Source organism: Pleurodeles waltl, chromosome 7, assembly GCF_031143425.1.
Source record: "Pleurodeles waltl isolate 20211129_DDA chromosome 7, aPleWal1.hap1.20221129, whole genome shotgun sequence".
In the NCBI taxonomy this organism is placed as follows: domain Eukaryota; kingdom Metazoa; phylum Chordata; class Amphibia; order Caudata; family Salamandridae; genus Pleurodeles; species Pleurodeles waltl.
Window position 1 is genome coordinate 1,364,109,699 of NC_090446.1, and position 27,027 is coordinate 1,364,136,725.

The window sequence follows — 27,027 nt, forward strand, 5'->3', positions numbered from 1 at the left end:
GGGAGTGCAAGGCCACAATCTCTGGAGTGGGTGACTTTCCCTCTGGTTCTGGAGAGGGCTCCATGCCGATTTACCTATGCTGGGGAGTGCAAGGCCACAGTCTCTGGATTGGGTGACATTCCCACTGGTTCTGGAGGGGGCTCCATCCCCATATCACAGTGCTGGGGAGTGCAAGGCCACAGTCTCTGGAGTGGGTGACTTTCCCACTGGTTCTGGAGGGGGCTCCATGCCCATATCTCTGTGCTGGGGAGTGCAAGGCCACAATCTCTGGAGTGGGTGACTTTCTCACTGGTTCTGGAGAGGGCTCCATGCCCATATCTCTGTGCTGGGGAGTGGAAGGCCACAGTCTGTTGAGTGTGTGACTTTCCACTGGTCCTGGAGGGGGCTCCATGCTCATTTACCTATGCTGGTGAGTCCAAGGCCACAGTCTCTGAAGTGGGTGACTTTCCCACTGGTTCTGGAGGGGGCTCCATGCCCATTTACCTATGCTGTTGAGTGCAAGGCCACAGTCTCTCAGGTGGGTGACTTTCCCACTGGTTCTGGAGGGGGCTCAATGCGCATATCTCTGTGCTGGGGAATGCAAGGCCACAGTCTCTGGAGTGGGTGACTTTCCCACTGGTTCTGCAGAGGGCTGCATGCCCATTTACCTATGCTGGGGAGTGCAAGGCCACAATCTCTGGAGTGGGTGACATTTCCACTGGCTCTGGCGGGGTCTCCATGCGCATATCTCTGTGCTGGGGAGTGCAAGGCCACAGTCTCTGGAGTGGGTAACTTTCCCACTGGTTCTGGAGGGCGCACCATGCCCATTTACCCATACTGGGGAGTGCAAGACCACAGGGTCTCAGGTGGGTGACTTTCCCGCTGGTGCTGGAGGGGCCTCCATGCCTGTTTACCTATGCTGGGGAGTGCAAGGCCACAGTCTCTCAGGTGGGTGACTTTCCCACTGGTTCTGGAGGGGGCTCCATGCCCATATCTCTGTGCTGGCGAGTGCAAGGCCACAGTCTCTGTAGTGGGTGACTTTCCCACTGGTTCTGGAGGGGGTCTCTGTTAATATCTCTGTTCTGGAGAGTGCAAGGCCACAGTCTCTGGAGAGGGTGACTTTCCCACTGGTTCTGGAGGGGGCTCCATGCCCATTTACCTATGCTGGGGAGTGCAAGGCCACAGTCTCTCAGGTGGGTGACTTTCCCACTCGTTCTGGAGGGGGCTCCATGCCCATATCTCTGTGCTGGGGAGTGCAAGGCCATAGTCTCTAGAGTGGGTGACTTTCCCACTGGTTCTAAAGGGGGCTCCATGCCCATATCTCTGTGCTGGGGAGTGGAAGGCCACCGTCTCTTGAGTGTGTGACTTTCCACTGGTCCTGGAGGGGGCTCCATGCTCTTTTACCTATGCTGTTGAGTGCAAGGCCACAGTATCTCAGGTGGGTGACTTTCCCACTGGTTCTGGAGGGGGCTCAATGCGCATATCTCTGTGCTGGGGAGTGCAAGGCCACAATCTCTGGAGTGGGTGACTTTCCCACTGGTTCTGGTGGGCGCTCCATTTACCTATACTGGGGAGTGCAAGGCCACAGGGTCTCAGGTGGGTGACTTCCCCACTGGTTCTGGAGGGGGTCCATGCCCATTTACCTATGCTGGGGAGTGCAAGGCCACAGTCTCTCAGGTGGGTGACTTTCTCACTGGTTCTGGAGGGGGCTCCATGCCCATATCTCTGTGCTGGGGAGTGCAAGGCCACAGTCTCTGGAGTGGGTGACTTTCCCACTGGTCCTGGAGGAGTCTCTCTGCCCATATCTCTGTGCTGGAGAGTGCAAGGCCACAGTCTCTGGAGTGGGTGACTTTCCCACTGGTTCTGGAGGGGACTCCATGCCCATTTACCTATACTGGGGAGTGCAAGACCACAGGGTCTCAGGTGGGTGACTTTCCCACTGGTGTTGGAGGGGGCTCCATGCCCGTTTACCTATGCTGGGGAGTGCGAGGCCACAGTCTCTCAGGTGGGTGACTTTCCCACTGGTTCTGGAGGGGGCTCCATGCCCATATCTCTGTGCTGGCGAGTGCAGGGCCACAGTCTCTGTAGTGGGTGACTTTCCCACTGGTTCTGGAGGGGTCTCTGCCCATATCTCTGTTCTGGAGAGTGCAAGGCCACAGTCTCTGGAGAGGGTGACTTTCCCACTGGTTCTGGAGGGGGCTCCATGCCCATTTACCTATGCTGGGGAGTGCAAGGCCACAGTCTCTCAGGTGGGTGACTTTCCCACTCGTTCTGGAGGGGGCTCCATGCCCATATCTCTGTGGTGGGGAGTGCAAGGCCATAGTCTCTAGAGTGGGTGACTTTCCCACTGGTTCTAAAGGGGGCTCCATGCCCATATCTCTGTGCTGGGGAGTGGAAGGCCACTGTCTCTTGAGTGTGTGACTTTCCACTGGTCCTGGAGGGGGCTCCATGCTCTTTTACCTATGCTGTTGAGTGCAAGGCCACAGTATCTCAGGTGGGTGACTTTCCCACTGGTTCTGGAGGGGGCTCCATCCCCATATCTCTGTGCTGGGGAGTGCAAGGCCACAGTCTCTGGAGTGGGTGACTTTCCCACTGGTTCTGGAGGGGGTTCCATGCCCATATCTCTGTGCTGGGGAGTGCAAGGCCACAATCTCTGGAGTGGGTGACTTTCCCACTGGTTCTTGAGAGGGCTCCATGCCCATATCTCTGTGCTGGGGAGTGGAAGGCCACAGTCTCTTGAGTATGTGACTTTCCACTGGTCCTGGAGGGGGCTCCATGCTCATTTACCTATGCTGGTGAGTCCAAGGCCACAGTCTCTGAAGTGGGTGACTTTCCCACTGGTTCTGGAGGGGGCTCCATGCCCATTTACCTATGCTGTTGAGTGCAAGGCCACAGTCTCTCAGGTGGGTGACTTTCCCACTGGTTCTGGAGGGGGCTCAATGCGCATATCTCTGTGCTGGGGAGGGCAAGTCCACAATCTCTGGAGTGGGTGACATTCCCACTGGTTCTGGAGAGGGCTCCATGCCCATTTACCTATGCTGGGGATTGCAAGGCCACAATCTCTGGAGTTGGTGACGATTCCACTGGTTCTGGAGGGGGCTTCATGCGCATATCTCTGTGCGGGGGAGTGCAAGGCCACAGTCTCTGGAGTGGGTAACTTTCCCACTGGTTCTGGTGGGCGTTCCATTTACCTATACTGGGGAGTGCAAGGCCACAGGGTCTCAGGTGGGTGACTTCCCCACTGGTTCTGGAGGGGGTCCATGCCCATTTACCTATGCTGGGGAGTGCAAGGCCACAGTCTCTCAGGTGGGTGACTTTCTCACTGGTTCTGGAGGGGGCTCCATGCCCATATCTCTGTGCTGGGGAGTGCAAGGCCACAGTCTCTGGAGTGGGTGACTTTCCCACTGGTCCTGGAGGAGTCTCTCTGCCCATATCTCTGTGCTGGAGAGTGCAAGGCCACAGTCTCTGGAGTGGGTGACTTTCCCACTGGTTCTGGAGGGGACTCCATGCCCATTTACCTATACTGGGGAGTGCAAGACCACAGGGTCTCAGGTGGGTGACTTTCCCACTGGTGCTGGAGGGGGCTCCATGCCCGTTTACCTATGCTGGGGAGTGCAAGGCCACAGTCTCTCAGGTGGGTGACTTTCCCACTGGTTCTGGAGGGGGCTCCATGCCCATATCTCTGTGCTGGCGAGTGCAGGGCCACAGTCTCTGTAGTGGGTGACTTTCCCACTGGTTCTGGAGGGGTCTCTGCCCATATCTCTGTTCTGGAGAGTGCAAGGCCACAGTCTCTGGAGAGGGTGACTTTCCCACTGGTTCTGGAGGGGGCTCCATGCCCATTTACCTATGCTGGGGAGTGCAAGGCCACAGTCTCTCAGGTGGGTGACTTTCCCACTCGTTCTGGAGGGGGCTCCATGCCCATATCTCTGTGGTGGGGAGTGCAAGGCCATAGTCTCTAGAGTGGGTGACTTTCCCACTGGTTCTAAAGGGGGCTCCATGCCCATATCTCTGTGCTGGGGAGTGGAAGGCCACTGTCTCTTGAGTGTGTGACTTTCCACTGGTCCTGGAGGGGGCTCCATGCTCTTTTACCTATGCTGTTGAGTGCAAGGCCACAGTATCTCAGGTGGGTGACTTTCCCACTGGTTCTGGAGGGGGCTCCATCCCCATATCTCTGTGCTGGGGAGTGCAAGGCCACAGTCTCTGGAGTGGGTGACTTTCCCACTGGTTCTGGAGGGGGTTCCATGCCCATATCTCTGTGCTGGGGAGTGCAAGGCCACAATCTCTGGAGTGGGTGACTTTCCCACTGGTTCTTGAGAGGGCTCCATGCCCATATCTCTGTGCTGGGGAGTGGAAGGCCACAGTCTCTTGAGTATGTGACTTTCCACTGGTCCTGGAGGGGGCTCAATGCTCATTTACCTATGCTGGTGAGTCCAAGGCCACAGTCTCTGAAGTGGGTGACTTTCCCACTGGTTCTGGAGGGGGCTCCATGCCCATTTACCTATGCTGTTGAGTGCAAGGCCACAGTCTCTCAGGTGGGTGACTTTCCCACTGGTTCTGGAGGGGGCTCAATTCGCATATCTCTGTGCTGGGGAGGGCAAGTCCACAATCTCTGGAGTGGGTGACTTTCCCACTGGTTCTTGAGAGGGCTCCATGCCCATTTACCTATGCTGGGGAGTGCAAGGCCACAATCTCTGGAGTGGGTGACATTTCCACTGGCTCTGGCGGGGTCTCCATGCGCATATCTCTGTGCTGGGGAGTGCAAGGCCACAGTCTCTGGAGTGGGTAACTTTCCCACTGGTTCTGGAGGGCGCACCATGCCCATTTACCTATACTGGGGAGTGCAAGACCACAGGGTCTCAGGTGGGTGACTTTCCCACTGGTGCTGGAGGGGGCTCTATGCCCGTTTACCTATGCTGGGGAGTGCAAGGCCACAGTCTCTCAGGTGGGTGACTTTCCCACTGGTTCTGGAGGGGGCTCCATGCCCATATCTCTGTGCTGGCGAGTGCAGGGCCACAGTCTCTGTAGTGGGTGACTTTCCCACTGGTTCTGGAGGTGTCTCTGCCCATATCTCTGTTCTGGAGAGTGCAAGGCCACAGTCTCTGGAGAGGGTTACTTTCCCACTGGTTCTGGAGGGGGCTCCATGCCCATTTACCTATGCTGGGGAGTGCAAGGCCACAGTCTCTCAGGTGGGTGACTTTCCCACTCGTTCTGGAGGGGGCTCCATGCCCATATCTCTGTGGTGGGGATTGTAAGGCCATAGTCTCTAGAGTGGGTGACTTTCCCACTGGTTCTAAAGGGGGCTCCATGCCCATATCTCTGTGCTGGGGAGTGGAAGGTCACTGTCTCTTGAGTGTGTGACTTTCCACTGGTCCTGGAGGGGGCTCCATGCTCTTTTACCTATGCTGTTGAGTGCAAGGCCACAGTATCTCAGGTGGGTGACTTTCCCACTGGTTCTGGAGGGGGCTCCATCCCCATATCTCTGTGCTGGGGAGTGCAAGGCCACAGTCTCTGGAGTGGGTGACTTTCCCACTGGTTCTGGAGGGGGTTCCATGCCCATATCTCTGTGCTGGGGAGTGCAAGGCCACAATCTCTGGAGTGGGTGACGTTTCACTGGCTCTGGAGGGGGCACCATGCACATATCTCTGTGCTGGGGAGTGCAAGGCCACAATCTCTGGAGTGGGTGACTTTCCCTCTGGTTCTGGAGAGGGCTCCATGCCCATTTACCTATGCTCGGGAGTGCAAGGCCACAGTCTCTGGATTGGGTGACATTCCCACTGGTTCTGGAGGGGGCTCCATCCCCATTTCTCTGTGCTGGTGAGTGCAGGCCACAGTCTCTGGAGTGGGTGACTTTCCCACTGGTTCTGGAGGGGGCTCCATTCCCATATCTCTGTGCTGGGGAGTGCAAGGCCACAGTCTCTGGAGTGGGTGACTTTACCACTGGTTCTGGAGGGGGCTCCATGCCCATATCTCTGTGCTGGGGAGTGCAAGGCCACAATCTCTGGAGTGGGTGACCTTCCCACTGGTTCTGGAGGGGGCTCCATGCCCGTATCTCTGTGCTGGGGAGTGCAAGGCCACAATCTCTGAAGTGGGTGACTTTCCCACTGGTTCTGGAGAGGGCTCCATGCCCATATCTCTGTGCTGGGGAGTGGAAGGCCACAGTCTCTTGAGTGTGTGACTTTCCACTGGTCCTGGAGGGGGCTCCATGCTCATTTACCTACGTTGGGGAGTGCAAGGCCACAGTCTCTGCAGTGGGTGACTTCCCCCTGGTTCTGGGGCGGGGGGCTTTATGCCCTTTTACCTATGCTGTTGAGTGCAAGGCCACAGTCTCTCAGGTGGGTGACTTTCCCACAGGTTCTGGAGAGGGCTCCATGCCCATTTACCTATGCTGGGGAGTGCAAGGCCACAATCTCTGGAGTGGGTGACGTTTCCACTGGCTCTGGAGGGGGCACCATGCGCATATCTCTGTGCTGGGAGTGCAAGGCCACAATCTCTGGAGTGGGTGACTTTCCCTCTGGTTCTGGAGAGGACTCCATGCCCATTTACCTATGCTGGGGAGTGCAAGGCCACAGTCTCTGGATTGGGTGACATTCCCACTGGTTCTGGAGGGGGCTCCATCCCCATATCTCAGTGCTGGGGAGTGCAAGGCCACAGTCTCTGGAGTGGGTGACTTTCCCACTGGTTCTGGAGGGGGCTCCATCCCCATATCTCTGTGCTGGGGAGTGCAAGGCCACAGTCTCTGGAGTGGGTGACTTTCCCACTGGTTCTGGAGGGGGCTCCATGCCCATATCTCTGTGCTGGGGTTTGCAAGGCCACAATCTCTGGAGTGGGTGACTTTCCCACTGGTTCTGGAGAGGGCTCCATGCCCATATCTCTGTGCTGGGGAGTGGAAGGCCACAGTCTCTTGAGTGTGTGACTTTCCACTGGTCCTGGAGGGGGCTCCATGCTCATTTACCTATGTTGGGGCGTGCAAGGCCACAGTCTCTACAGTGGGTGACTTCCCCCTGGTTCTGGGGGGTGCTCCATGCCCTTTTACCTATTCTGTTGAGTGCAAGGCCACAGTCTCTCAGGTGGGTGACTTTCCCACTGGTTCTGGAGGGGGCTCAATGCGCATATCTCTGTGCTGGGGAGTGCAAGGCCACAATCTCTGGAGTGGGTGACTTTCCCACTGGTTCTTGAGAGGGCTCCATGCCCATTTACCTATGCTGGGGAGTGCAAGGCCACAATCTCTGGAGTGGGTGACATTTCACTGGCTCTGGAGGGGGCACCATGCACATATCTCTGTGCTGGGGAGTGCAAGGCCACAATCTCTGGAGTGGGTGACTTTCCCTCTGGTTCTGGAGAGGGCTCCATGCCCATTTACCTATGCTCGGGAGTGCAAGGCCACAGTCTCTGGATTGGGTGACATTCCCACTGGTTCTGGAGGGGGCTCCATCCCCATATCTCTGTGCTGGTGAGTGCAGGCCACAGTCTCTGGAGTGGGTGACTTTCCCACTGGTTCTGGAGGGGGCTCCATTCCCATATCTCTGTGCTGGGGAGTGCAAGGCCACAGTCTCTGGAGTGGGTGACTTTCCCACTGGTTCTGGAGGGGGCTCCATGCCCATATCTCTGTGCTGGGGAGTGCAAGGCCACAATCTCTGGAGTGGGTGACCTTCCCACTGGTTCTGGAGGGGGCTCCATGCCCATATCTCTGTGCTGGGGAGTGCAAGGCCACAATCTCTGAAGTGGGTGACTTTCCCACTGGTTCTGGAGAGGGCTCCATGCCCATATCTCTGTGCTGGGGAGTGGAAGGCCACAGTCTCTTGAGTGTGTGACTTTCCACTGGTCCTGGAGGGGGCTCCATGCTCATTTACCTATGTTGGGGAGTGCAAGGCCACAGTCTCTGCAGTGGGTGACTTCCCCCTGGTTCTGGGGGGGGGGGGCTCCATGCCCTTTTACCTATGCTCTTGAGTGCAAGGCCACAGTCTCTCAGGTGGGTGACTTTCCCACAGGTTCTGGAGAGGGCTCCATGCCCATTTACCTATGCTGGGGAGTGCAAGGCCACAATCTCTGGAGTGGGTGACGTTTCCACTGGCTCTGGAGGGGGCACCATGCGCATATCTCTGTGCTGGGGAGTGCAAGGCCACAATCTCTGGAGTGGGTGACTTTCCCTCTGGTTCTGGAGAGGGCTCCATGCCCATTTACCTATGCTGGGGAGTGCAAGGCCACAGTTTCTGGATTGGGTGACATTCCCACTGGTTCTGGAGGGGGCTCCATCCCCATATCTCAGTGCTGGGGAGTGCAAGGCCACAGTCTCTGGAGTGGGTGACTTTCCCACTGGTTCTGGAGGGGGCTCCATGCCCATATCTCTGTGCTGGGAGTGCAAGGCCACAATCTCTGGAGTGGGTGACTTTCTCACTGGTTCTGGAGAGGGCTCCATGCCCATATCTCTGTGCTGGGGAGTGGAAGGCCACAGTCTCTTGAGTGTGTGACTTTCCACTGGTCCTGGAGGGGGCTCCATGCTCATTTACCTATGCTGGTGAGTCCAAGGCCACAGTCTCTGAAGTGGGTGACTTTCCCACTGGTTCTGGAGGGGGCTCCATGCCCATTTACCTATGCTGTTGAGTGCAAGGCCACAGTCTCTCAGGTGGGTGACTTTCCCACTGGTTCTGGAGGGGGCTCAATGCGCATATCTCTGTGCTGGGGAGTGCAAGTCCACAATCTCTGGAGTGGGTGACTTTCCCACTGGTTCTTGAGAGGGCTCCATGCCCATTTACCTATGCTGGGGAGTGCAAGGCCACAGTCTCTGGAGTGGGTGACTTTCCCACTGGTTCTGCAGAGGGCTGCATGCCCATTTACCTATGCTGGGGAGTGCAAGGCCACAATCTCTGGAGTGGGTGACATTTCCACTGGCTCTGGCGGGGTCTCCATGCGCATATCTCTGTGCTGGGGAGTGCAAGGCCACAGTCTCTGGAGTGGGTAACTTTCCCACTGGTTCTGGAGGGCGCACCATGCCCATTTACCCATACTGGGGAGTGCAAGACCACAGGGTCTCAGGTGGGTGACTTTCCCGCTGGTGCTGGAGGGGCCTCCATGCCTGTTTACCTATGCTGGGGAGTGCAAGGCCACAGTCTCTCAGGTGGGTGACTTTCCCACTGGTTCTGGAGGGGGCTCCATGCCCATATCTCTGTGCTGGCGAGTGCAAGGCCACAGTCTCTGTAGTGGGTGACTTTCCCACTGGTGCTGGAGGGGGTCTCTGTTAATATCTCTGTTCTGGAGAGTGCAAGGCCACAGTCTCTGGAGAGGGTGACTTTCCCACTGGTTCTGGAGGGGGCTCCATGCCCATTTACCTATGCTGGGGAGTGCAAGGCCACAGTCTCTCAGGTGGGTGACTTTCCCACTCGTTCTGGAGGGGGCTCCATGCCCATATCTCTGTGCTGGGGAGTGCAAGGCCATAGTCTCTAGAGTGGGTGACTTTCCCACTGGTTCTAAAGGGGGCTCCATGCCCATATCTCTGTGCTGGGGAGTGGAAGGCCACCGTCTCTTGAGTGTGTGACTTTCCACTGGTCCTGGAGGGGGCTCCATGCTCTTTTACCTATGCTGTTGAGTGCAAGGCCACAGTATCTCAGGTGGGTGACTTTCCCACTGGTTCTGGAGGGGGCTCAATGCGCATATCTCTGTGCTGGGGAGTGCAAGGCCACAATCTTTGGAGTGGGTGACTTTCCCTCTGGTTCTGGAGAGGGCTCCATGCCCATTTACCTATGCTGGGGAGTGCAAGACCACAGTCTCTGGAGTGGGTGACTTTCCCACTGGTTCTGGAGGGGGCTTCATGCCCATATCTCTGTGCTGGGGAGTGCAAAGCCACAATCTCTGGAGTGGGTGACTTTCCCACTGGTTCTGGAGGGGGATCCATGCCCATATCTCTGTGCTGGGGAGTGCAAGGCCACAATCTCTGGAGTGGGTGACATTCCCACTGGTTCTGGAGAGGGCTCCATGCCCATTTACCTATGCTGGGGATTGCAAGGCCACAATCTCTGGAGTTGGTGACGATTCCACTGGTTGTGGAGGGGGCTTCATGCGCATATCTCTGTGCGGGGGAGTGCAAGGCCACAGTCTCTGGAGTGGGTAACTTTCCCACTGGTTCTGGTGGGCGCTCCATTTACCTATACTGGGGAGTGCAAGGCCACAGGGTCTCAGGTGGGTGACTTCCCCACTGGTTCTGGAGGGGTCCATGCCCATTTACCTATGCTGGGGAGTGCAAGGCCACAGTCTCTCAGGTGGGTGACTTTCTCACTGGTTCTGGAGGGGGCTCCATGCCCATATCTCTGTGCTGGGGAGTGCAAGGCCACAGTCTCTGGAGTGGGTGACTTTCCCACTGGTCCTGGAGGAGTCTCTCTGCCCATATCTCTGTGCTGGAGAGTGCAAGGCCACAGTCTCTGGAGTGGGTGACTTTCCCACTGGTTCTGGAGGGGACTCCATGCCCATTTACCTATACTGGGGAGTGCAAGACCACAGGGTCTCAGGTGGGTGACTTTCCCACTGGTGCTGGAGGGGGCTCCATGCCCGTTTACCTATGCTGGGGAGTGCAAGGCCACAGTCTCTCAGGTGGGTGACTTTCCCACTGGTTCTGGAGGGGGCTCCATGCCCATATCTCTGTGCTGGCGAGTGCAGGGCCACAGTCTCTGTAGTGGGTGACTTTCCCACTGGTTCTGGAGGGGTCTCTGCCCATATCTCTGTTCTGGAGAGTGCAAGGCCACAGTCTCTGGAGAGGGTGACTTTCCCACTGGTTCTGGAGGGGGCTCCATGCCCATTTACCTATGCTGGGGAGTGCAAGGCCACAGTCTCTCAGGTGGGTGACTTTCCCACTCGTTCTGGAGGGGGCTCCATGCCCATATCTCTGTGGTGGGGAGTGCAAGGCCATAGTCTCTAGAGTGGGTGACTTTCCCACTGGTTCTAAAGGGGGCTCCATGCCCATATCTCTGTGCTGGGGAGTGGAAGGCCACTGTCTCTTGAGTGTGTGACTTTCCACTGGTCCTGGAGGGGGCTCCATGCTCTTTTACCTATGCTGTTGAGTGCAAGGCCACAGTATCTCAGGTGGGTGACTTTCCCACTGGTTCTGGAGGGGGCTCCATCCCCATATCTCTGTGCTGGGGAGTGCAAGGCCACAGTCTCTGGAGTGGGTGACTTTCCCACTGGTTCTGGAGGGGGTTCCATGCCCATATCTCTGTGCTGGGGAGTGCAAGGCCACAATCTCTGGAGTGGGTGACTTTCCCACTGGTTCTTGAGAGGGCTCCATGCCCATATCTCTGTGCTGGGGAGTGGAAGGCCACAGTCTCTTGAGTATGTGACTTTCCACTGGTCCTGGAGGGGGCTCCATGCTCATTTACCTATGCTGGTGAGTCCAAGGCCACAGTCTCTGAAGTGGGTGACTTTCCCACTGGTTCTGGAGGGGGCTCCATGCCCATTTACCTATGCTGTTGAGTGCAAGGCCACAGTCTCTCAGGTGGGTGACTTTCCCACTGGTTCTGGAGGGGGCTCAATGCGCATATCTCTGTGCTGGGGAGGGCAAGTCCACAATCTCTGGAGTGGGTGACCTTCCCACTGGTTCTGGAGAGGGCTCCATGCCCATTTACCTATGCTGGGGATTGCAAGGCCACAATCTCTGGAGTTGGTGACGATTCCACTGGTTCTGGAGGGGGCTTCATGCGCATATCTCTGTGCGGGGGAGTGCAAGGCCACAGTCTCTGGAGTGTGTAACTTTCCCACTGGTTCTGGTGGGCGCTCCATTTACCTATACTGGGGAGTGCAAGGCCACAGGGTCTCAGGTGGGTGACTTCCCCACTGGTTCTGGAGGGGGTCCATGCCCATTTACCTATGCTGGGGAGTGCAAGGCCACAGTCTCTCAGGTGGGTGACTTTCTCACTGGTTCTGGAGGGGGCTCCATGCCCATATCTCTGTGCTGGGGAGTGCAAGGCCACAGTCTCTGGAGTGGGTGTCTTTCCCACTGGTCCTGGAGGAGTCTCTCTGCCCATATCTCTGTGCTGGAGAGTGCAAGGCCACAGTCTCTGGAGTGGGTGACTTTCCCACTGGTTCTGGAGGGGACTCCATGCCCATTTACCTCTACTGGGGAGTGCAAGACCACAGGGTCTCAGGTGGGTGACTTTCCCACTGGTGCTGGAGGGGGCTCCATGCCCGTTTACCTATGCTGGGGAGTGCAAGGCCACAGTCTCTAGAGTGGGTGACTTTCCCACTGGTTCTAAAGGGGGCTCCATGCCCATATCTCTGTGCTGGGGAGTGGAAGGCCACTGTCTCTTGAGTATGTGACTTTCCACTGGTCCTGGAGTGGGCTCCATGCTCTTTTACCTATGCTGTTAAGTGCAAGGCCACAGTATCTCAGGTGGGTGACTTTCCCACTGGTTCTGGAGGGGGCTCCATCCCCATATCTCTGTGCTGGGGAGTGCAAGGCCACAGTCTCTGGAGTGGGTGACTTTCCCACTGGTTCTGGAGGGGGTTCCATGCCCATATCTCTGTGCTGGGGAGTGCAAGGCCACAATCTCTGGAGTGGGTGACTTTCCCACTGGTTCTTGAGAGGGCTCCATGCCCAGATCTCTGTGCTGGGGAGTGGAAGGCCACAGTCTCTTGAGTATGTGACTTTCCACTGGTCCTGGAGGGGGCTCAATGCTCATTTACCTATGCTGGTGAGTCCAAGGCCACAGTCTCTGAAGTGGGTGACTTTCCCACTGGTTCTGGAGGGGGCTCCATGCCCATTTACCTATGCTGTTGAGTGCAAGGCCACAGTCTCTCAGGTGGGTGACTTTTCCACTGGTTCTGGAGGGGGCTCAATGCGCATATCTCTGTGCTGGGGAGGGCAAGTCCACAATCTCTGGAGTGGGTGACTTTCCCACTGGTTCTTGAGAGGGCTCCATGCCCATTTACCTATGCTGGGGAGTGCAAGGCCACAATCTCTGGAGTGGGTGACATTTCCACTGGCTCTGGCGGGGTCTCCATGCGCATATCTCTGTGCTGGGGAGAGCAAGGCCACAGTCTCTGGAGTGGGTAACTTTCCCACTGGTTCTGGAGGGCGCACCATGCCCATTTACCTATACTGGGTAGTGCAAGACCACAGGGTCTCAGGTGGGTGACTTTCCCACTGGTGCTGGAGGTGGCTCCATGCCCGTTTACCTATGCTGGGGAGTGCAAGGCCACAGTCTCTCAGGTGGGTGACTTTCCCACTGGTTCTGGAGGGGGCTCCATGCCCATATCTCTGTGCTGGCGAGTGCAGGGCCACAGTCTCTGTAGTGGGTGACTTTCCCACTGGTTCTGGAGGTGTCTCTGCCCATATCTCTGTTCTGGAGAGTGCAAGGCCACAGTCTCTGGAGAGGGTGACTTTCCCACTGGTTCTTGAGGGGGCTCCATGCCCATTTACCTATGCTGGGGAGTGCAAGGCCACAGTCTCTCAGGTGGGTGACTTTCCCACTCGTTCTGGAGGGGGCTCCATGCCCATATCTCTGTTTTGGGGAGTGCAAGGCCATAGTCTCTAGAGTGGGCGACTTTCCCACTGGTTCTAAAGGGGGCTCCATGCCCATATCTCTGTGCTGGGGAGTGGAAGGCCACTGTCTCTTGAGTGTGTGACTTTCCACTGGTCCTGGAGGGGGCTCCATGCTCTTTTACCTATGCTGTTGAGTGCAAGGCCACAGTATCTCAGGTGGGTGACTTTCCCACTGGTTCTGGAGGGGGCTCCATCCCCATATCTCTGTGCTGGGGAGTACAAGGCCACAGTCTCTGGAGTGGGTGACTTTCCCACTGGTTCTGGAGGGGTTTCCATGCCCATATCTCTGTGCTGGGGAGTGCAAGGCCACAATCTCTGGAGTGGGTGACTTTCCCACTGGTTCTTGAGAGGGCTCCATGCCCATATCTCTGTGCTGGGGAGTGGAAGGCCACAGTCTCTTGAGTATGTGACTTTCCACTGGTCCTGGAGGGGGCTCCATGCTCATTTACCTATGCTGGTGAGTCCAAGGCCACAGTCTCTGAAGTGGGTGACTTTCCCACTGGTTGTGGAGGGGGCTCCATGCCCATTTACCTATGCTGTTGAGTGCAAGGCCACAGTCTCTCAGGTGGGTGACTTTCCCACTGGTTCTGGAGGGGGCTCAATGCGCATATCTCTGTGCTGGGGAGGGCAAGTCTACAATCTCTGGAGTGGGTGACTTTCCCACTGGTTCTTGAGAGGGCTCCATGCCCATTTACCTATGCTGGGGAGTGCAAGGCCACAATCTCTGGAGTGGGTGACATTTCCACTGGCTCTGGCGGGGTCTCCATGCGCATATCTCTGTGCTGGGGAGTGCAAGGCCACAGTCTCTGGAGTGGGTAACTTTCCCACTGGTTCTGGAGGGCGCACCATGCCCATTTACCTATACTGGGGAGTGCAAGACCACAGGGTCTCAGGTGGGTGACTTTCTCACTGGTTCTGGAGGGGGCTCCATGCCCATATCTCTGTGCTGGGGAGTGCAAGGCCACAGTCTCTGGAGTGGGTGACTTTCCCACTGGTCCTGGAGGAGTCTCTCTGCCCATATCTCTGTGCTGGAGAGTGCAAGGCCACTGTCTCTGGAGTGGGTGACTTTCCCACTGGTTCTGGAGGGGACTCCATGCCCATTTACCTATACTGGGGAGTGCAAGACCACAGGGTCTCAGGTGGGTGACTTTCCCACTGGTGCTGGAGGGGGCTCCATGCCCGTTTACCTATGCTGGGGAGTGCAAGGCCACAGTCTCTCAGGTGGGTGACTTTCCCACTGGTTCTGGAGGGGGCTCCATGCCCATATCTCTGTGCTGGCGAGTGCAGGGCCACAGTCTCTGTAGTGGGTGACTTTCCCACTGGTTCTGGAGGGGTCTCTGCCCATATCTCTGTTCTGGAGAGTGCAAGGCCACAGTCTCTGGAGAGGGTGACTTTCCCACTGGTTCTGGAGGGGGCTCCATGCCCATTTACCTATGCTGGGGAGTGCAAGGCCACAGTCTCTCAGGTGGGTGACTTTCCCACTCGTTCTGGAGGGGGCTCCATGCCCATATCTCTGTGGTGGGGAGTGCAAGGCCATAGTCTCTAGAGTGGGTGACTTTCCCACTGGTTCTAAAGGGGGCTCCATGCCCATATCTCTGTGCTGGGGAGTGGAAGGCCACTGTCTCTTGAGTGTGTGACTTTCCACTGGTCCTGGAGGGGGCTCCATGCTCTTTTACCTATGCTGTTGAGTGCAAGGCCACAGTATCTCAGGTGGGTGACTTTCCCACTGGTTCTGGAGGGGGCTCCATCCCCATATCTCTGTGCTGGGGAGTGCAAGGCCACAGTCTCTGGAGTGGGTGACTTTCCCACTGGTTCTGGAGGGGGTTCCATGCCCATATCTCTGTGCTGGGGAGTGCAAGGCCACAATCTCTGGAGTGGGTGACTTTCCCACTGGTTCTTGAGAGGGCTCCATGCCCATATCTCTGTGCTGGGGAGTGGAAGGCCACAGTCTCTTGAGTATGTGACTTTCCACTGGTCCTGGAGGGGGCTCCATGCTCATTTACCTATGCTGGTGAGTCCAAGGCCACAGTCTCTGAAGTGGGTGACTTTCCCACTGGTTCTGGAGGGGGCTCCATGCCCATTTACCTATGCTGTTGAGTGCAAGGCCACAGTCTATCAGGTGGGTGACTTTCCCACTGGTTCTGGAGGGGGCTCAATGCGCATATCTCTGTGCTGGGAGGGCAAGTCCACAATCTCTGGAGTGGGTGACCTTCCCACTGGTTCTGGAGAGGGCTCCATGCCCATTTACCTATGCTGGGGATTGCAAGGCCACAATCTCTGGAGTTGGTGACGATTCCACTGGTTCTGGAGGGGGCTTCATGCGCATATCTCTGTGCGGGGGAGTGCAAGGCCACAGTCTCTGGAGTGGGTAACTTTCCCACTGGTTCTGGTGGGCGCTCCATTTACCTATACTGGGGAGTGCAAGGCCACAGGGTCTCAGGTGGGTGACTTCCCCACTGGTTCTGGAGGGGGTCCATGCCCATTTACCTATGCTGGGGAGTGCAAGGCCACAGTCTCTCAGGTGGGTGACTTTCTCACTGGTTCTGGAGGGGGCTCCATGCCCATATCTCTGTGCTGGGGAATGCAAGGCCACAGTCTCTGGAGTGGGTGTCTTTCCCACTGGTCCTGGAGGAGTCTCTCTGCCCATATCTCTGTGCTGGAGAGTGCAAGGCCACAGTCTCTGGAGTGGGTGACTTTCCCACTGGTTCTGGAGGGGACTCCATGCCCATTTACCTCTACTGGGGAGTGCAAGACCACAGGGTCTCAGGTGGGTGACTTTCCCACTGGTGCTGGAGGGGGCTCCATGCCCGTTTACCTATGCTGGGGAGTGCAAGGCCACAGTCTCTCAGGTGGGTGACTTTCCCACTGGTTCTGGAGGGGGCTCCATGCCCATATCTCTGTGCTGGCGAGTGCAGGGCCACAGTCTCTGTAGTGGGTGACTTTCCCACTGGTTCTGGAGGGGTCTCTGCCCATATCTCTGTTCTGGAGAGTGCAAGGCCACAGTCTCTGGAGAGGGTGACTTTCCCACTGGTTCTGGAGGGGGCTCCATGCCCATTTACCTATGCTGGGGAGTGCAAGGCCACAGTCTCTCAGGTGGGTGACTTTCCCACTCGTTCTGGAGGGGGCTCCATGCCCATATCTCTGTGGTGGGGAGTGCAAGGCCATAGTCTCTAGAGTGGGTGACTTTCCCACTGGTTCTAAAGGGGGCTCCATGCCCATATCTCTGTGCTGGGGAGTGGAAGGCCACTGTCTCTTGAGTATGTGACTTTCCACTGGTCCTGGAGTGGGCTCCATGCTCTTTTACCTATGCTGTTAAGTGCAAGGCCACAGTATCTCAGGTGGGTGACTTTCCCACTGGTTCTGGAGGGGGCTCCATCCCCATATCTCTGTGCTGGGGAGTGCAAGGCCACAGTCTCTGGAGTGGGTGACTTTCCCACTGGTTCTGGAGGGGGTTCCATGCCCATATCTCTGTGCTGGGGAGTGCAAGGCCACAATCTCTGGAGTGGGTGACTTTCCCACTGGTTCTTGAGAGGGCTCCATGCCCAGATCTCTGTGCTGGGGAGTGGAAGGCCACAGTCTCTTGAGTATGTGACTTTCCACTGGTCCTGGAGGGGGCTCAATGCTCATTTACCTATGCTGGTGAGTCCAAGGCCACAGTCTCTGAAGTGGGTGACTTTCCCACTGGTTCTGGAGGGGGCTCCATGCCCATTTACCTATGCTGTTGAGTGCAAGGCCACAGTCTCTCAGGTGGGTGACTTTCCCACTGGTTCTGGAGGGGGCTCAATGCGCATATCTCTGTGCTGGGGAGGGCAAGTCCACAATCTCTGGAGTGGGTGACTTTCCCACTGGTTCTTGAGAGGGCTCCATGCCCATTTACCTATGCTGGGGAGTGCAAGGCCACAATCTCTGGAGTGGGTGACATTTCCACTGGCTCTGGCGGGGTCTCCATGCGCATATCTCTGTGTTGGGGAGTGCAAGGCCACAGTCTCTGGAGTGGGTAACTTTCCCACTGGTTCTGGAGGGCGCACCATACCCATTTACCTATACTGGGTAGTGCAAGACCACAGGGTCTCAGGTGGGTGACTTTCCCACTGGTGCTGGAGGGGGCTCCATGCCCGTTTACCTATGCTGGGGAGTGCAAGGCCACAGTCTCTCAGGTGGGTGACTTTCCCACTGGTTCTGGAGGGGGCTCCATGCCCATATCTCTGTGCTGGCGAGTGCAGGGCCACAGTCTCTGTAGTGGGTGACTTTCCCACTGGTTCTGGAGGTGTCTCTGCCCATATCTCTGTTCTGGAGAGTGCAAGGCCACAGTCTCTGGAGAGGGTGACTTTCCCACTGGTTCTGGAGGGGGCTCCATGCCCATTTACCTATGCTGGGGAGTGCAAGGCCACAGTCTCTCAGGTGGGTGACTTTCCCACTCGTTCTGGAGGGGGCTCCATGCCCATATCTCTGTGGTGGGGAGTGCAAGGCCATAGTCTCTAGAGTGGGTGACTTTCCCACTGGTTCTAAAGGGGGCTCCATGCCCATATCTCTGTGCTGGGGAGTGGAAGGCCACTGTCTCTTGAGTGTGTGACTTTCCACTGGTCCTGGAGGGGGCTCCATGCTCTTTTACCTATGCTGTTGAGTGCAAGGCCACAGTATCTCAGGTGGGTGACTTTCCCACTGGTTCTGGAGGGGGCTCCATCCCCATATCTCTGTGCTGGGGAGTACAAGGCCACAGTCTCTGGAGTGGGTGACTTTCCCACTGGTTCTGGAGGGGTTTCCATGCCCATATCTCTGTGCTGGGGAGTGCAAGGCTACAATCTCTGGAGTGGGTGACTTTCCCACTGGTTCTTGAGAGGGCTCCATGCCCATATCTCTGTGCTGGGGAGTGGAAGGCCACAGTCTCTTGAGTATGTGACTTTCCACTGGTCCTGGAGGGGGCTCCGTGCTCATTTACCTATGCTGGTGAGTCCAAGGCCACAGTCTCTGAAGTGGGTGACTTTCCCACTGGTTGTGGAGGGGGCTCCATGCCCATTTACCTATGCTGTTGAGTGCAAGGCCACAGTCTCTCAGGTGGGTGACTTTCCCACTGGTTCTGGAGGGGGCTCAATGCGCATATCTCTGTGCTGGGGAGGGCAAGTCCACAATCTCTGGAGTGGGTGACTTTCCCACTGGTTCTTGAGAGGGCTCCATGCCCATTTACCTATGCTGGGGAGTGCAAGGCCACAATCTCTGGAGTGGGTGACATTTCCACTGGCTCTGGCGGGGTCTCCATGCGCATATCTCTGTGCTGGGGAGTGCAAGGCCACAGTCTCTGGAGTGGGTAACTTTCCCACTGGTTCTGGAGGGCGCACCATGCCCATTTACCTATACTGGGGAGTGCAAGACCACAGGGTCTCAGGTGGGTGACTTTCCCACTGGTGCTGGAGGGGGCTCCATGCCCGTTTATCTATGCTGGGGAGTGCAAGGCCACAGTCTCTCAGGTGGGTGACTTTCCCACTGGTTCTGGAGGGGGCTCCATGCCCATATCTCTGTGCTGGCGAGTGCAGGGCCACAGTCTCTGTAGTGGGTGACTTTCCCACTGGTTCTGGAGGGGGTCTCTGCCCATATCTCTGTTCTGGAGAGTGCAAGGCCACAGTCTCTGGAGAGGGTGACTTTCCCACTGGTTCTGGAGGGGGCTCCATGTCCATTTACCTATGCTGGGGAGTGCAAGGCCACAGTCTCTCAGGTGGGTGACTTTCCCACTCGTTCTGGAGGGGGCTCCATGCCCATATCTCTGTGGTGGGGAGTGCAAGGCCATAGTCTCTAGAGTGGGTTACTTTCCCACTGGTTCTGAAGGGGGCTCCATGCCCATATCTCTGTTCTGGGGAGTGGAAGGCCACTGTCTCTTGAGTGTGTGACTTTCCACTGGTCCTGGAGGGGGCTCCATGCTCTTTTACCTATGCTGTTGAGTGCAAGGCCACAGTATCTCAGGTGGGTGACTTTCCCACTGGTTCTGGAGGGGGCTCCATCCCCATATCTCTCTGCTGGGGAGTGCAAGGCCACAGTCTCTGGAGTGGGTGACTTTCCCACTGGTTCTAGAGGGGGCTCCATGCCCATATCTCTGTGCTGGCGAGTGCAAGCCCACAGTCTCTGGAGTGGGTGACTTTCCCACTGGTTCTGGAGGGGGCTCTCTGCCCATATCTCTGTTCGGGAGAGTGCAAGGCCACAGTCTCTGGAGTGGGTGACTTTCCCACTGGTTCTGGAGGGGGCTCCATGCCCATTTACCTATGCTGGGGAGTGCAAGGCCACAGTCTCTGAGGAGGGTGACTTTCCCGCTCATTCTGGAGGGGGCTCCATGCCCATATCTCTGTGCTGGGGAGTGCAAGGCCATAGTCTCTAGAGTGGGTGACTTTCCACTGGTCCTGGAGGGGGCTCCATGCTCATTTACCTATGTTGGGGAGTGCAAGGCCACAGTCTCTGCAGTGGGTGACTTCCCCCTGGTTCTGGGGGGGGGCTCCATGCCCTTTTACCTATGCTGTTGAGTGCAAGGCCACAGTCTCTCAGGTGGGTGACTTTCCCACTGGTTCTGGAGGGGGCTCAATGCGCATATCTCTGTGCTGGGGAGTGCAAGGCCACAATCTCTGGAGTGGGTGACTTTCCCACTGGTTCTCGAGAGGGCTCCATGCCCATTTACCTATGCTGGGGAGTGCAAGGCCACAATCTCTGGAGTGGGTGACGTTTCCAATGGCTCTGGAGGGGGCACCATGCGCATATCTCTGTGCTGGGGAGTGCAAGGCCACAATCTCTGGAGTGGGTGACTTTCCCTCTGGTTCTGGAGAGGGCTCCATGCCCATTTACCTATGCTGGGGAGTGCAAGGCCACAGTATCTGGATTGGGTGACATTCCCACTGGTTCTAGAGGGGGCTCCATCCCTATATCTCTGTGCTGGGGAGTGCAATGCCGCAGTCTCTGGAGTGGGTGACTTTCCCACTGGTTCTGGAGGGGGCTCCATCCCCATATCTCTGTGCTGGGGAGTGCAAGGCCACAGTCTCTGGAGTGGGTGACTTTCCCACTGGTTCTGGAGGGGGCTCCATGCCCATATCTCTGTGCTGGGGTTTGCAAGGCCACAATCTCTGGAGTGGGTGACTTTCCCACTGGTTCTGGAGAGGGCTCCATGCCCATATCTCTGTGCTGGGGAGTGGAAGGCCACAGTCTCTTGAGTGTGTGACTTTCCACTGGTCCTGGAGGGGGCTCCATGCTCATTTACCTATGTTGGGGCGTGCAAGGCCACAGTCTCTGCAGTGGGTGACTTCCCCCTGGTTCTGGGGGGTGCTCCATGCCCTTTTACCTATGCTGTTGAGTGCAAGGCCACAGTCTCTCAGGTGGGTGACTTTCCCACTGGTTCTGGAGGGGGCTCAATGCGCATATCTCTGTGCTGGGGAGTGCAAGGCCACAATCTCTGGAGTGGGTGACTTTCCCACTGGTTCTTGAGAGGGCTCCATGCCCATTTACCTATGCTGGGGAGTGCAAGGCCACAATCTCTGGAGTGGGTGACGTTTCACTGGCTCTGGAGGGGGCACCATGCACATATCTCTGTGCTGGGGAGTGCAAGGCCACAATCTCTGGATTGGGTGACATTCCCACTGGTTCTGGAGGGGGCTCCATCCCCATATCTCTGTGCTGGTGAGTGCAGGCCACAGTCTCTGGAGTGGGTGACTTTCCCACTGGTTCTGGAGGGGGCTCCATTCCCATATCTCTGTTCTGGGGAGTGGAAGGCCACTGTCTCTTGAGTGTGTGACTTTCCACTGGTCCTGGAGTGCAAGGGGAGTGCAAGGCCACAGTCTCTGGAGTGGGTGACCTTCCCACTGGTTCTGGAGGGGGCTCCATGCCCATATCTCTGTGCTGGGGAGTGCAAGGCCACAATCTCTGAAGTGGGTGACTTTCCCACTGGTTCTGGAGAGGGCTCCATGCCCATATCTCTGTGCTGGGGAGTGGAAGGCCACAGTCTCTTGAGTGTGTGACTTTCCACTGGTCCTGGAGGGGGCTCCATGCTCATTTACCTACGTTGGGGAGTGCAAGGCCACAGTCTCTGCAGTGGGTGACTTCCCCCTGTTTCTGGGTGGGGCTCCATGCCCTTTTACCTATGCTGTTGAGTGCAAGGCCACAGTCTCTCAGGTGGGTGACTTTCCCACAGGTTCTGGAGAGGGCTCCATGCCCATTTACCTATGCTGGGGAGTGCAAGGCCACAATCTCTGGAGTGGGTGACGTTTCCACTGGCTCTGGAGGGGGCACCATGCACATATCTCTGTGCTGGGGAGTGCAAGGCCACAATCTCTGGAGTGGGTGACTTTCCCTCTGGTTCTGGAGAGGGCTCCATGCCCATTTACCTATGCTGGGGAGTGCAAGGCCACAGTCTCTGGATTGGGTGACATTCCCACTGGTTCTGGAGGGGGCTCCATCCCCATATCTCAGTGCTGGGGAGTGCAATGCCACAGTCTCTGGAGTGGGTGACTTTCCCACTGGTTCTGGAGGGGGCTCCATCCCCATATCTCTGTGCTGGGGAGTGCAAGGCCACAGTCTCTGGAGTGGGTGACTTTCCCACTGGTTCTGGAGGGGGCTCCATGCCCATATCTCTGTGCTGGGGTTTGCAAGGCCACAATCTCTGGAGTGGGTGACTTTCCCACTGGTTCTGGAGAGGGCTCCATGCCCATATCTCTGTGCTGGGGAGTGGAAGGCCTCAGTCTCTTGAGTGTGTGACTTTCCACTGGTCCTGGAGGGGGCTCCATGCTCATTTACCTATGTTGGGGCGTGCAAGGCCACAGTCTCTGCAGTGGGTGACTTCCCCCTGGTTCTGGGGGGTGCTCCATGCCCTTTTACCTATGCTGTTGAGTGCAAGGCCACGGTCTCTCAGGTGGGTGACTTTCCCACTGGTTCTGGAGGGGGCTCAATGCGCATATCTCTGTGCTGGGGAGTGCAAGGCCACAATCTCTGGAGTGGGTGACTTTCCCACTGGTTCTTGAGAGGGCTCCATGCCCATTTACCTATACTGGGGAGTGCAAGGTCACAATCTCTGGAGTGGGTGACGTTTCACTGGCTCTGGAGGGGGCACCATGCACATATCTCTGTGCTGGGGAGTGCAAGGCCACAATCTCTGGAGTGGGTGACTTTCCCTCTGGTTCTGGAGAGGGCTCCATGCCCATTTACCTATGCTCGGGAGTGCAAGGCCACAGTCTCAGTCTCATTTACCTATGCTCGGGAGTGCAAGGCCACAGTCTCTGGATTGGGTGACATTCCCACTGGTTCTGGAGGGGGCTCCATCCCCATATCTCTGTGCTGGTGAGTGCAGGCCACAGTCTCTGGAGTGGGTGACTTTCCCACTGGTTCTGGAGGGGGCTCCATTCCCATATCTCTGTGCTGGGGAGTGCAAGGCCACAGTCTCTGGAGTGGGTGACTTTCCCACTGGTTCTGGAGGGGGCTCCATGCCCATATCTCTGTGCTGGGGAGTGCAAGGCCACAATCTCTGGAGTGGGTGACCTTCCCACTGGTTCTGGAGGGGGCTCCATGCCCATATCTCTGTGCTGGGGAGTGCAAGGCCACAATCTCTGAAGTGGGTGACTTTCCCACTGGTTCTGGAGAGGGCTCCATGCCCATATCTCTGTGCTGGGGAGTGGAAGGCCACAGTCTCTTGAGTGTGTGACTTTCCACTGGTCCTGGAGGGGGCTCCATGCTCATTTACCTACGTTGGGGAGTGCAAGGCCACAGTCTCTGCAGTGGGTGACTTCCCCCTGGTTCTGGGGGGGGGCTCCATGCCCTTTTACCTATGCTGTTGAGTGCAAGGCCACAGTCTCTCAGGTGGGTGACTTTCCCACAGGTTCTGGAGAGGGCTCCATGCCCATTTACCTATGCTGGGGAGTGCAAGGCCACAATCTCTGGAGTGGGTGACGTTTCCACTGGCTCTGGAGGGGGCACCATGCGCATATCTCTGTGCTGGGGAGTGCAAGGCCACAATCTCTGGAGTGGGTGACTTTCCCTCTGGTTCTGGAGAGGGCTCCATGCCCATTTACCTATGCTGGGGAGTGCAAGGCCACAGTCTCTGGATTGGGTGACATTCCCACTGGTTCTGGAGGGGGCTCCATCCCCATATCTCAGTGCTGGGGAGTGCAAGGCCACAGTCTCTGGAGTGGGTGACTTTCCCACTGGTTCTGGAGGGGGCTCCATCCGCATATCTCTGTGCTGGGGAATGCAAGGCCACAGTCTCTGGAGTGGGTGACTTTCCCACTGGTTCTGGAGGGGGCTCCATGCCCATATCTCTGTGCTGGGGTTTGCAAGGCCACAATCTCTGGAGTGGGTGACTTTCCCACTGGTTCTGGAGAGGGCTCCATGCCCATGTCTCTGTGCTGGGGAGTGCAAGGCCACAATCTCTTGAGTGGGTGACATTCCCACTGGTTCTGGAGGGGGCTCCATGCCCATTTACCTATGCTGGGGAGTGCAAGGCCACAGTCTCTCAGGTTGGTGACTTTCCCACTGGTTCTGGAGGGGTCTCCATGCCCATTTACCTATGCTGGGGAGTGCAAGGCCACAATCTCTGGAGTGGGTGACTTTCCCACTGGTTCTGGAGAGGGCTCCATGCCCATTTACCTATGCTGGGGAGTGCAAGGCCACAATCTCTGGAGTGGGTGATGTTTCCAGTGGCTCTGGAGGGGGCACCATGCGCATATCTCTGTGCTGGGGAGTGCAAGGCCACAATCTCTGGAGTGGGTGACTTTCCCTCTGGTTCTGGAGAGGGCTCCATGCCCATTTACCTATGCTGGGGAGTGCAAGGCCACAGTCTCTGGATTGGGTGACATTCCCACTAGTTCTGGAGGGGGCTCATCCCCATATCTCTGTGCTGGGGAGTGCAAGGCCACAGTCTCTGGAGTGGGTGACTTTCCCACTGGTTCTGGAGGGGGCTCCATGCCCATATCTCTGTGCTGGGGAGTGCAAGGCCACAATCTCTGGAGTGGGTGACTTTCCCACTGGTTCTGGAGGGGGCTTTCTGCCCATTTACCTATGCTGGGGAGTGCAAGGCCACAGTCTCTCAGGTGGGTGACTTTCCCACTCGTTCTGGAGGGGGCTCCATGCCCATATCTCTGTGCTGGTGAGTGCAAGGCCATAGTCTCTAGAGTGGGTTACTTTCCACTGGTCCTGGAGGGGGCTCCATGCTCATTTACCTATGTTGGGGAGTGCAAGGCCACAGTCTCTGCAGTGGGTGACTTCCCCCTGGTTCTGGGGGGGGCTCCATGCCCTTTTACCTATGCTGTTGAGTGCAAGGCCACAGTCTCTCAGGTGGGTGACTTTCCCACTGGTTCTGGAGGGGGCTCAATGCGCATATCTCTGTGCTGGGGAGTGCAAGGCCACAATCTCTGGAGTGGGTGACTTTCCCACTGGTTCTGGAGAGGGCTCCATGCCCATTTACCTATGCTGGGGAGTGCAAGGCCACAATCTCTGGAGTGGGTGACGTTTCCACTGGCTCTGGAGGGGGCACCATGCGCATATCTCTGTGCTGGGGAGTGCAAGGCCACAATCTCTGGAGTGGGTGACTTTCCCTCTGGTTCTGGAGAGGGCTCCATGCCCATTTACCTATGCTGGGGAGTGCAAGGCCACAGTCTCTGGATTGGGTGACATTCCCACTGGTTCTGGAGGGGGCTCCATCCCCATATCTCTGTGCTGGTGAGTGCAGGCCACAGTCTCTGGAGTGGGTGACTTTCCCACTGGTTCTGGAGGGGGCTCCATTCCCATATCTCTGTGCTGGGGAGTGCAAGGCCACAGTCTCTGGAGTGGGTGACTTTACCACTGGTTCTGGAGGGGGCTCCATGCCCATATCTCTGTGCTGGGGAGTGCAAGGCCACAATCTCTGGAGTGGGTGACTTTCCCACTGGTTCTGGAGAGGGCTCCATGCCCATATCTCTGTGCTGGGTAGTGGAAGGCCACAGTCTCTTGAGTGTGTGACTTTCCACTGGTCCTAGAGGGGGCTCCATGCTCATTTACCTATGTTGGGGAGTGCAAGGCCACAGTCTCTGCAGTGGGTGACTTCCCCCTGGTTCTGGGGGGGGGGGGGCTCCATGCCCTTTTACCTATGCTGTTGAGTGCAAGGCCACAGTCTCTCAGGTGGGTGACTTTCCCACAGGTTCTGGAGGGGGCTCAATGCGCATATCTCTGTGCTGGGGAGTGCAAGGCCACAATCTCTGGAGTGGGTGACTTTCCCACTGGTTCTGGAGAGGGCTCCATGCCCATTTACCTATGCTGGGGAGTGCAAGGCCACAGTCTCTGGATTGGGTGACATTCCCACTGGTTCTGGAGGGGGCTCCATCCCCATATCTCTGTGCTGGGGAGTGCAAGGCCACAGTCTTTGGAGTGGGTGACTTTCCCACTGATTCTGGAGGGGGCTCCATGCCCATATCTCTGTGCTGGGGAGTGCAAGGCCACAATCTCTGGAGTGGGTGACTTTCCCACTGGTTCTGGAGGGGGCTTTCTGCCCATTTACCTATGCTGGGGAGTGCAAGGCCACAGTCTCTCAGGTGGGTGACTTTCCCACTCGTTCTGGAGGGGGCTCCATGCCCATATCTCTGTGCTGGTGAGTGCAAGGCCATAGTCTCTAGAGTGGGTTACTTTCCACTGGTCCTGGAGGGGGCTCCATGCTCATTTACCTATGTTGGGGAGTGCAAGGCCACAGTCTCTGCAGTGGGTGACTTCCCCCTGGTTCTGGGGGGGGATCCATGCCCTTTTACCTATGCTGTTGAGTGCAAGGCCACAGTCTCTCAGGTGGGTGACTTTCCCACTGGTTCTGGAGGGGGCTCAATGCGCATATCTCTGTGCTGGGGAGTGCAAGGCCACAATCTCTGGAGTGGGTGACTTTCCCACTGGTTCTGGAGAGGGCTCCATGCCCATTTACCTATGCTGGGGAGTGCAAGGCCACAATCTCTGGAGTGGGTGACGTTTCCACTGGCTCTGGAGGGGGCACCATGCGCATATCTCTGTGCTGGGGAGTGCAAGGCCACAATCTCTGGAGTGGGTGACTTTCCCTCTGGTTCTGGAGAGGGCTCCATGCCCATTTACCTATGCTGGGGAGTGCAAGGCCACAGTCTCTGGATTGGGTGACATTCCCACTGGTTCTGGAGGGGGCTCCATCCCCATATCTCTGTGCTGGTGAGTGCAGGCCACAGTCTCTGGAGTGGGTGACTTTCCCACTGGTTCTGGAGGGGGCTCCATTCCCATATCTCTGTGCTGGGGAGTGCAAGGCCACAGTCTCTGGAGTGGGTGACTTTACCACTGGTTCTGGAGGGGGCTCCATGCCCATATCTCTGTGCTGGGGAGTGCAAGGCCACAATCTCTGGAGTGGGTGACTTTCCCACTGGTTCTGGAGAGGGCTTCATGCCCATATCTCTGTGCTGGGTAGTGGAAGGCCACAGTCTCTTGAGTGTGTGACATTCCACTGGTCCTAGAGGGGGCTCCATGCTCATTTACCTATGTTGGGGAGTGCAAGGCCACAGTCTCTGCAGTGGGTGACTTCCCCCTGGTTC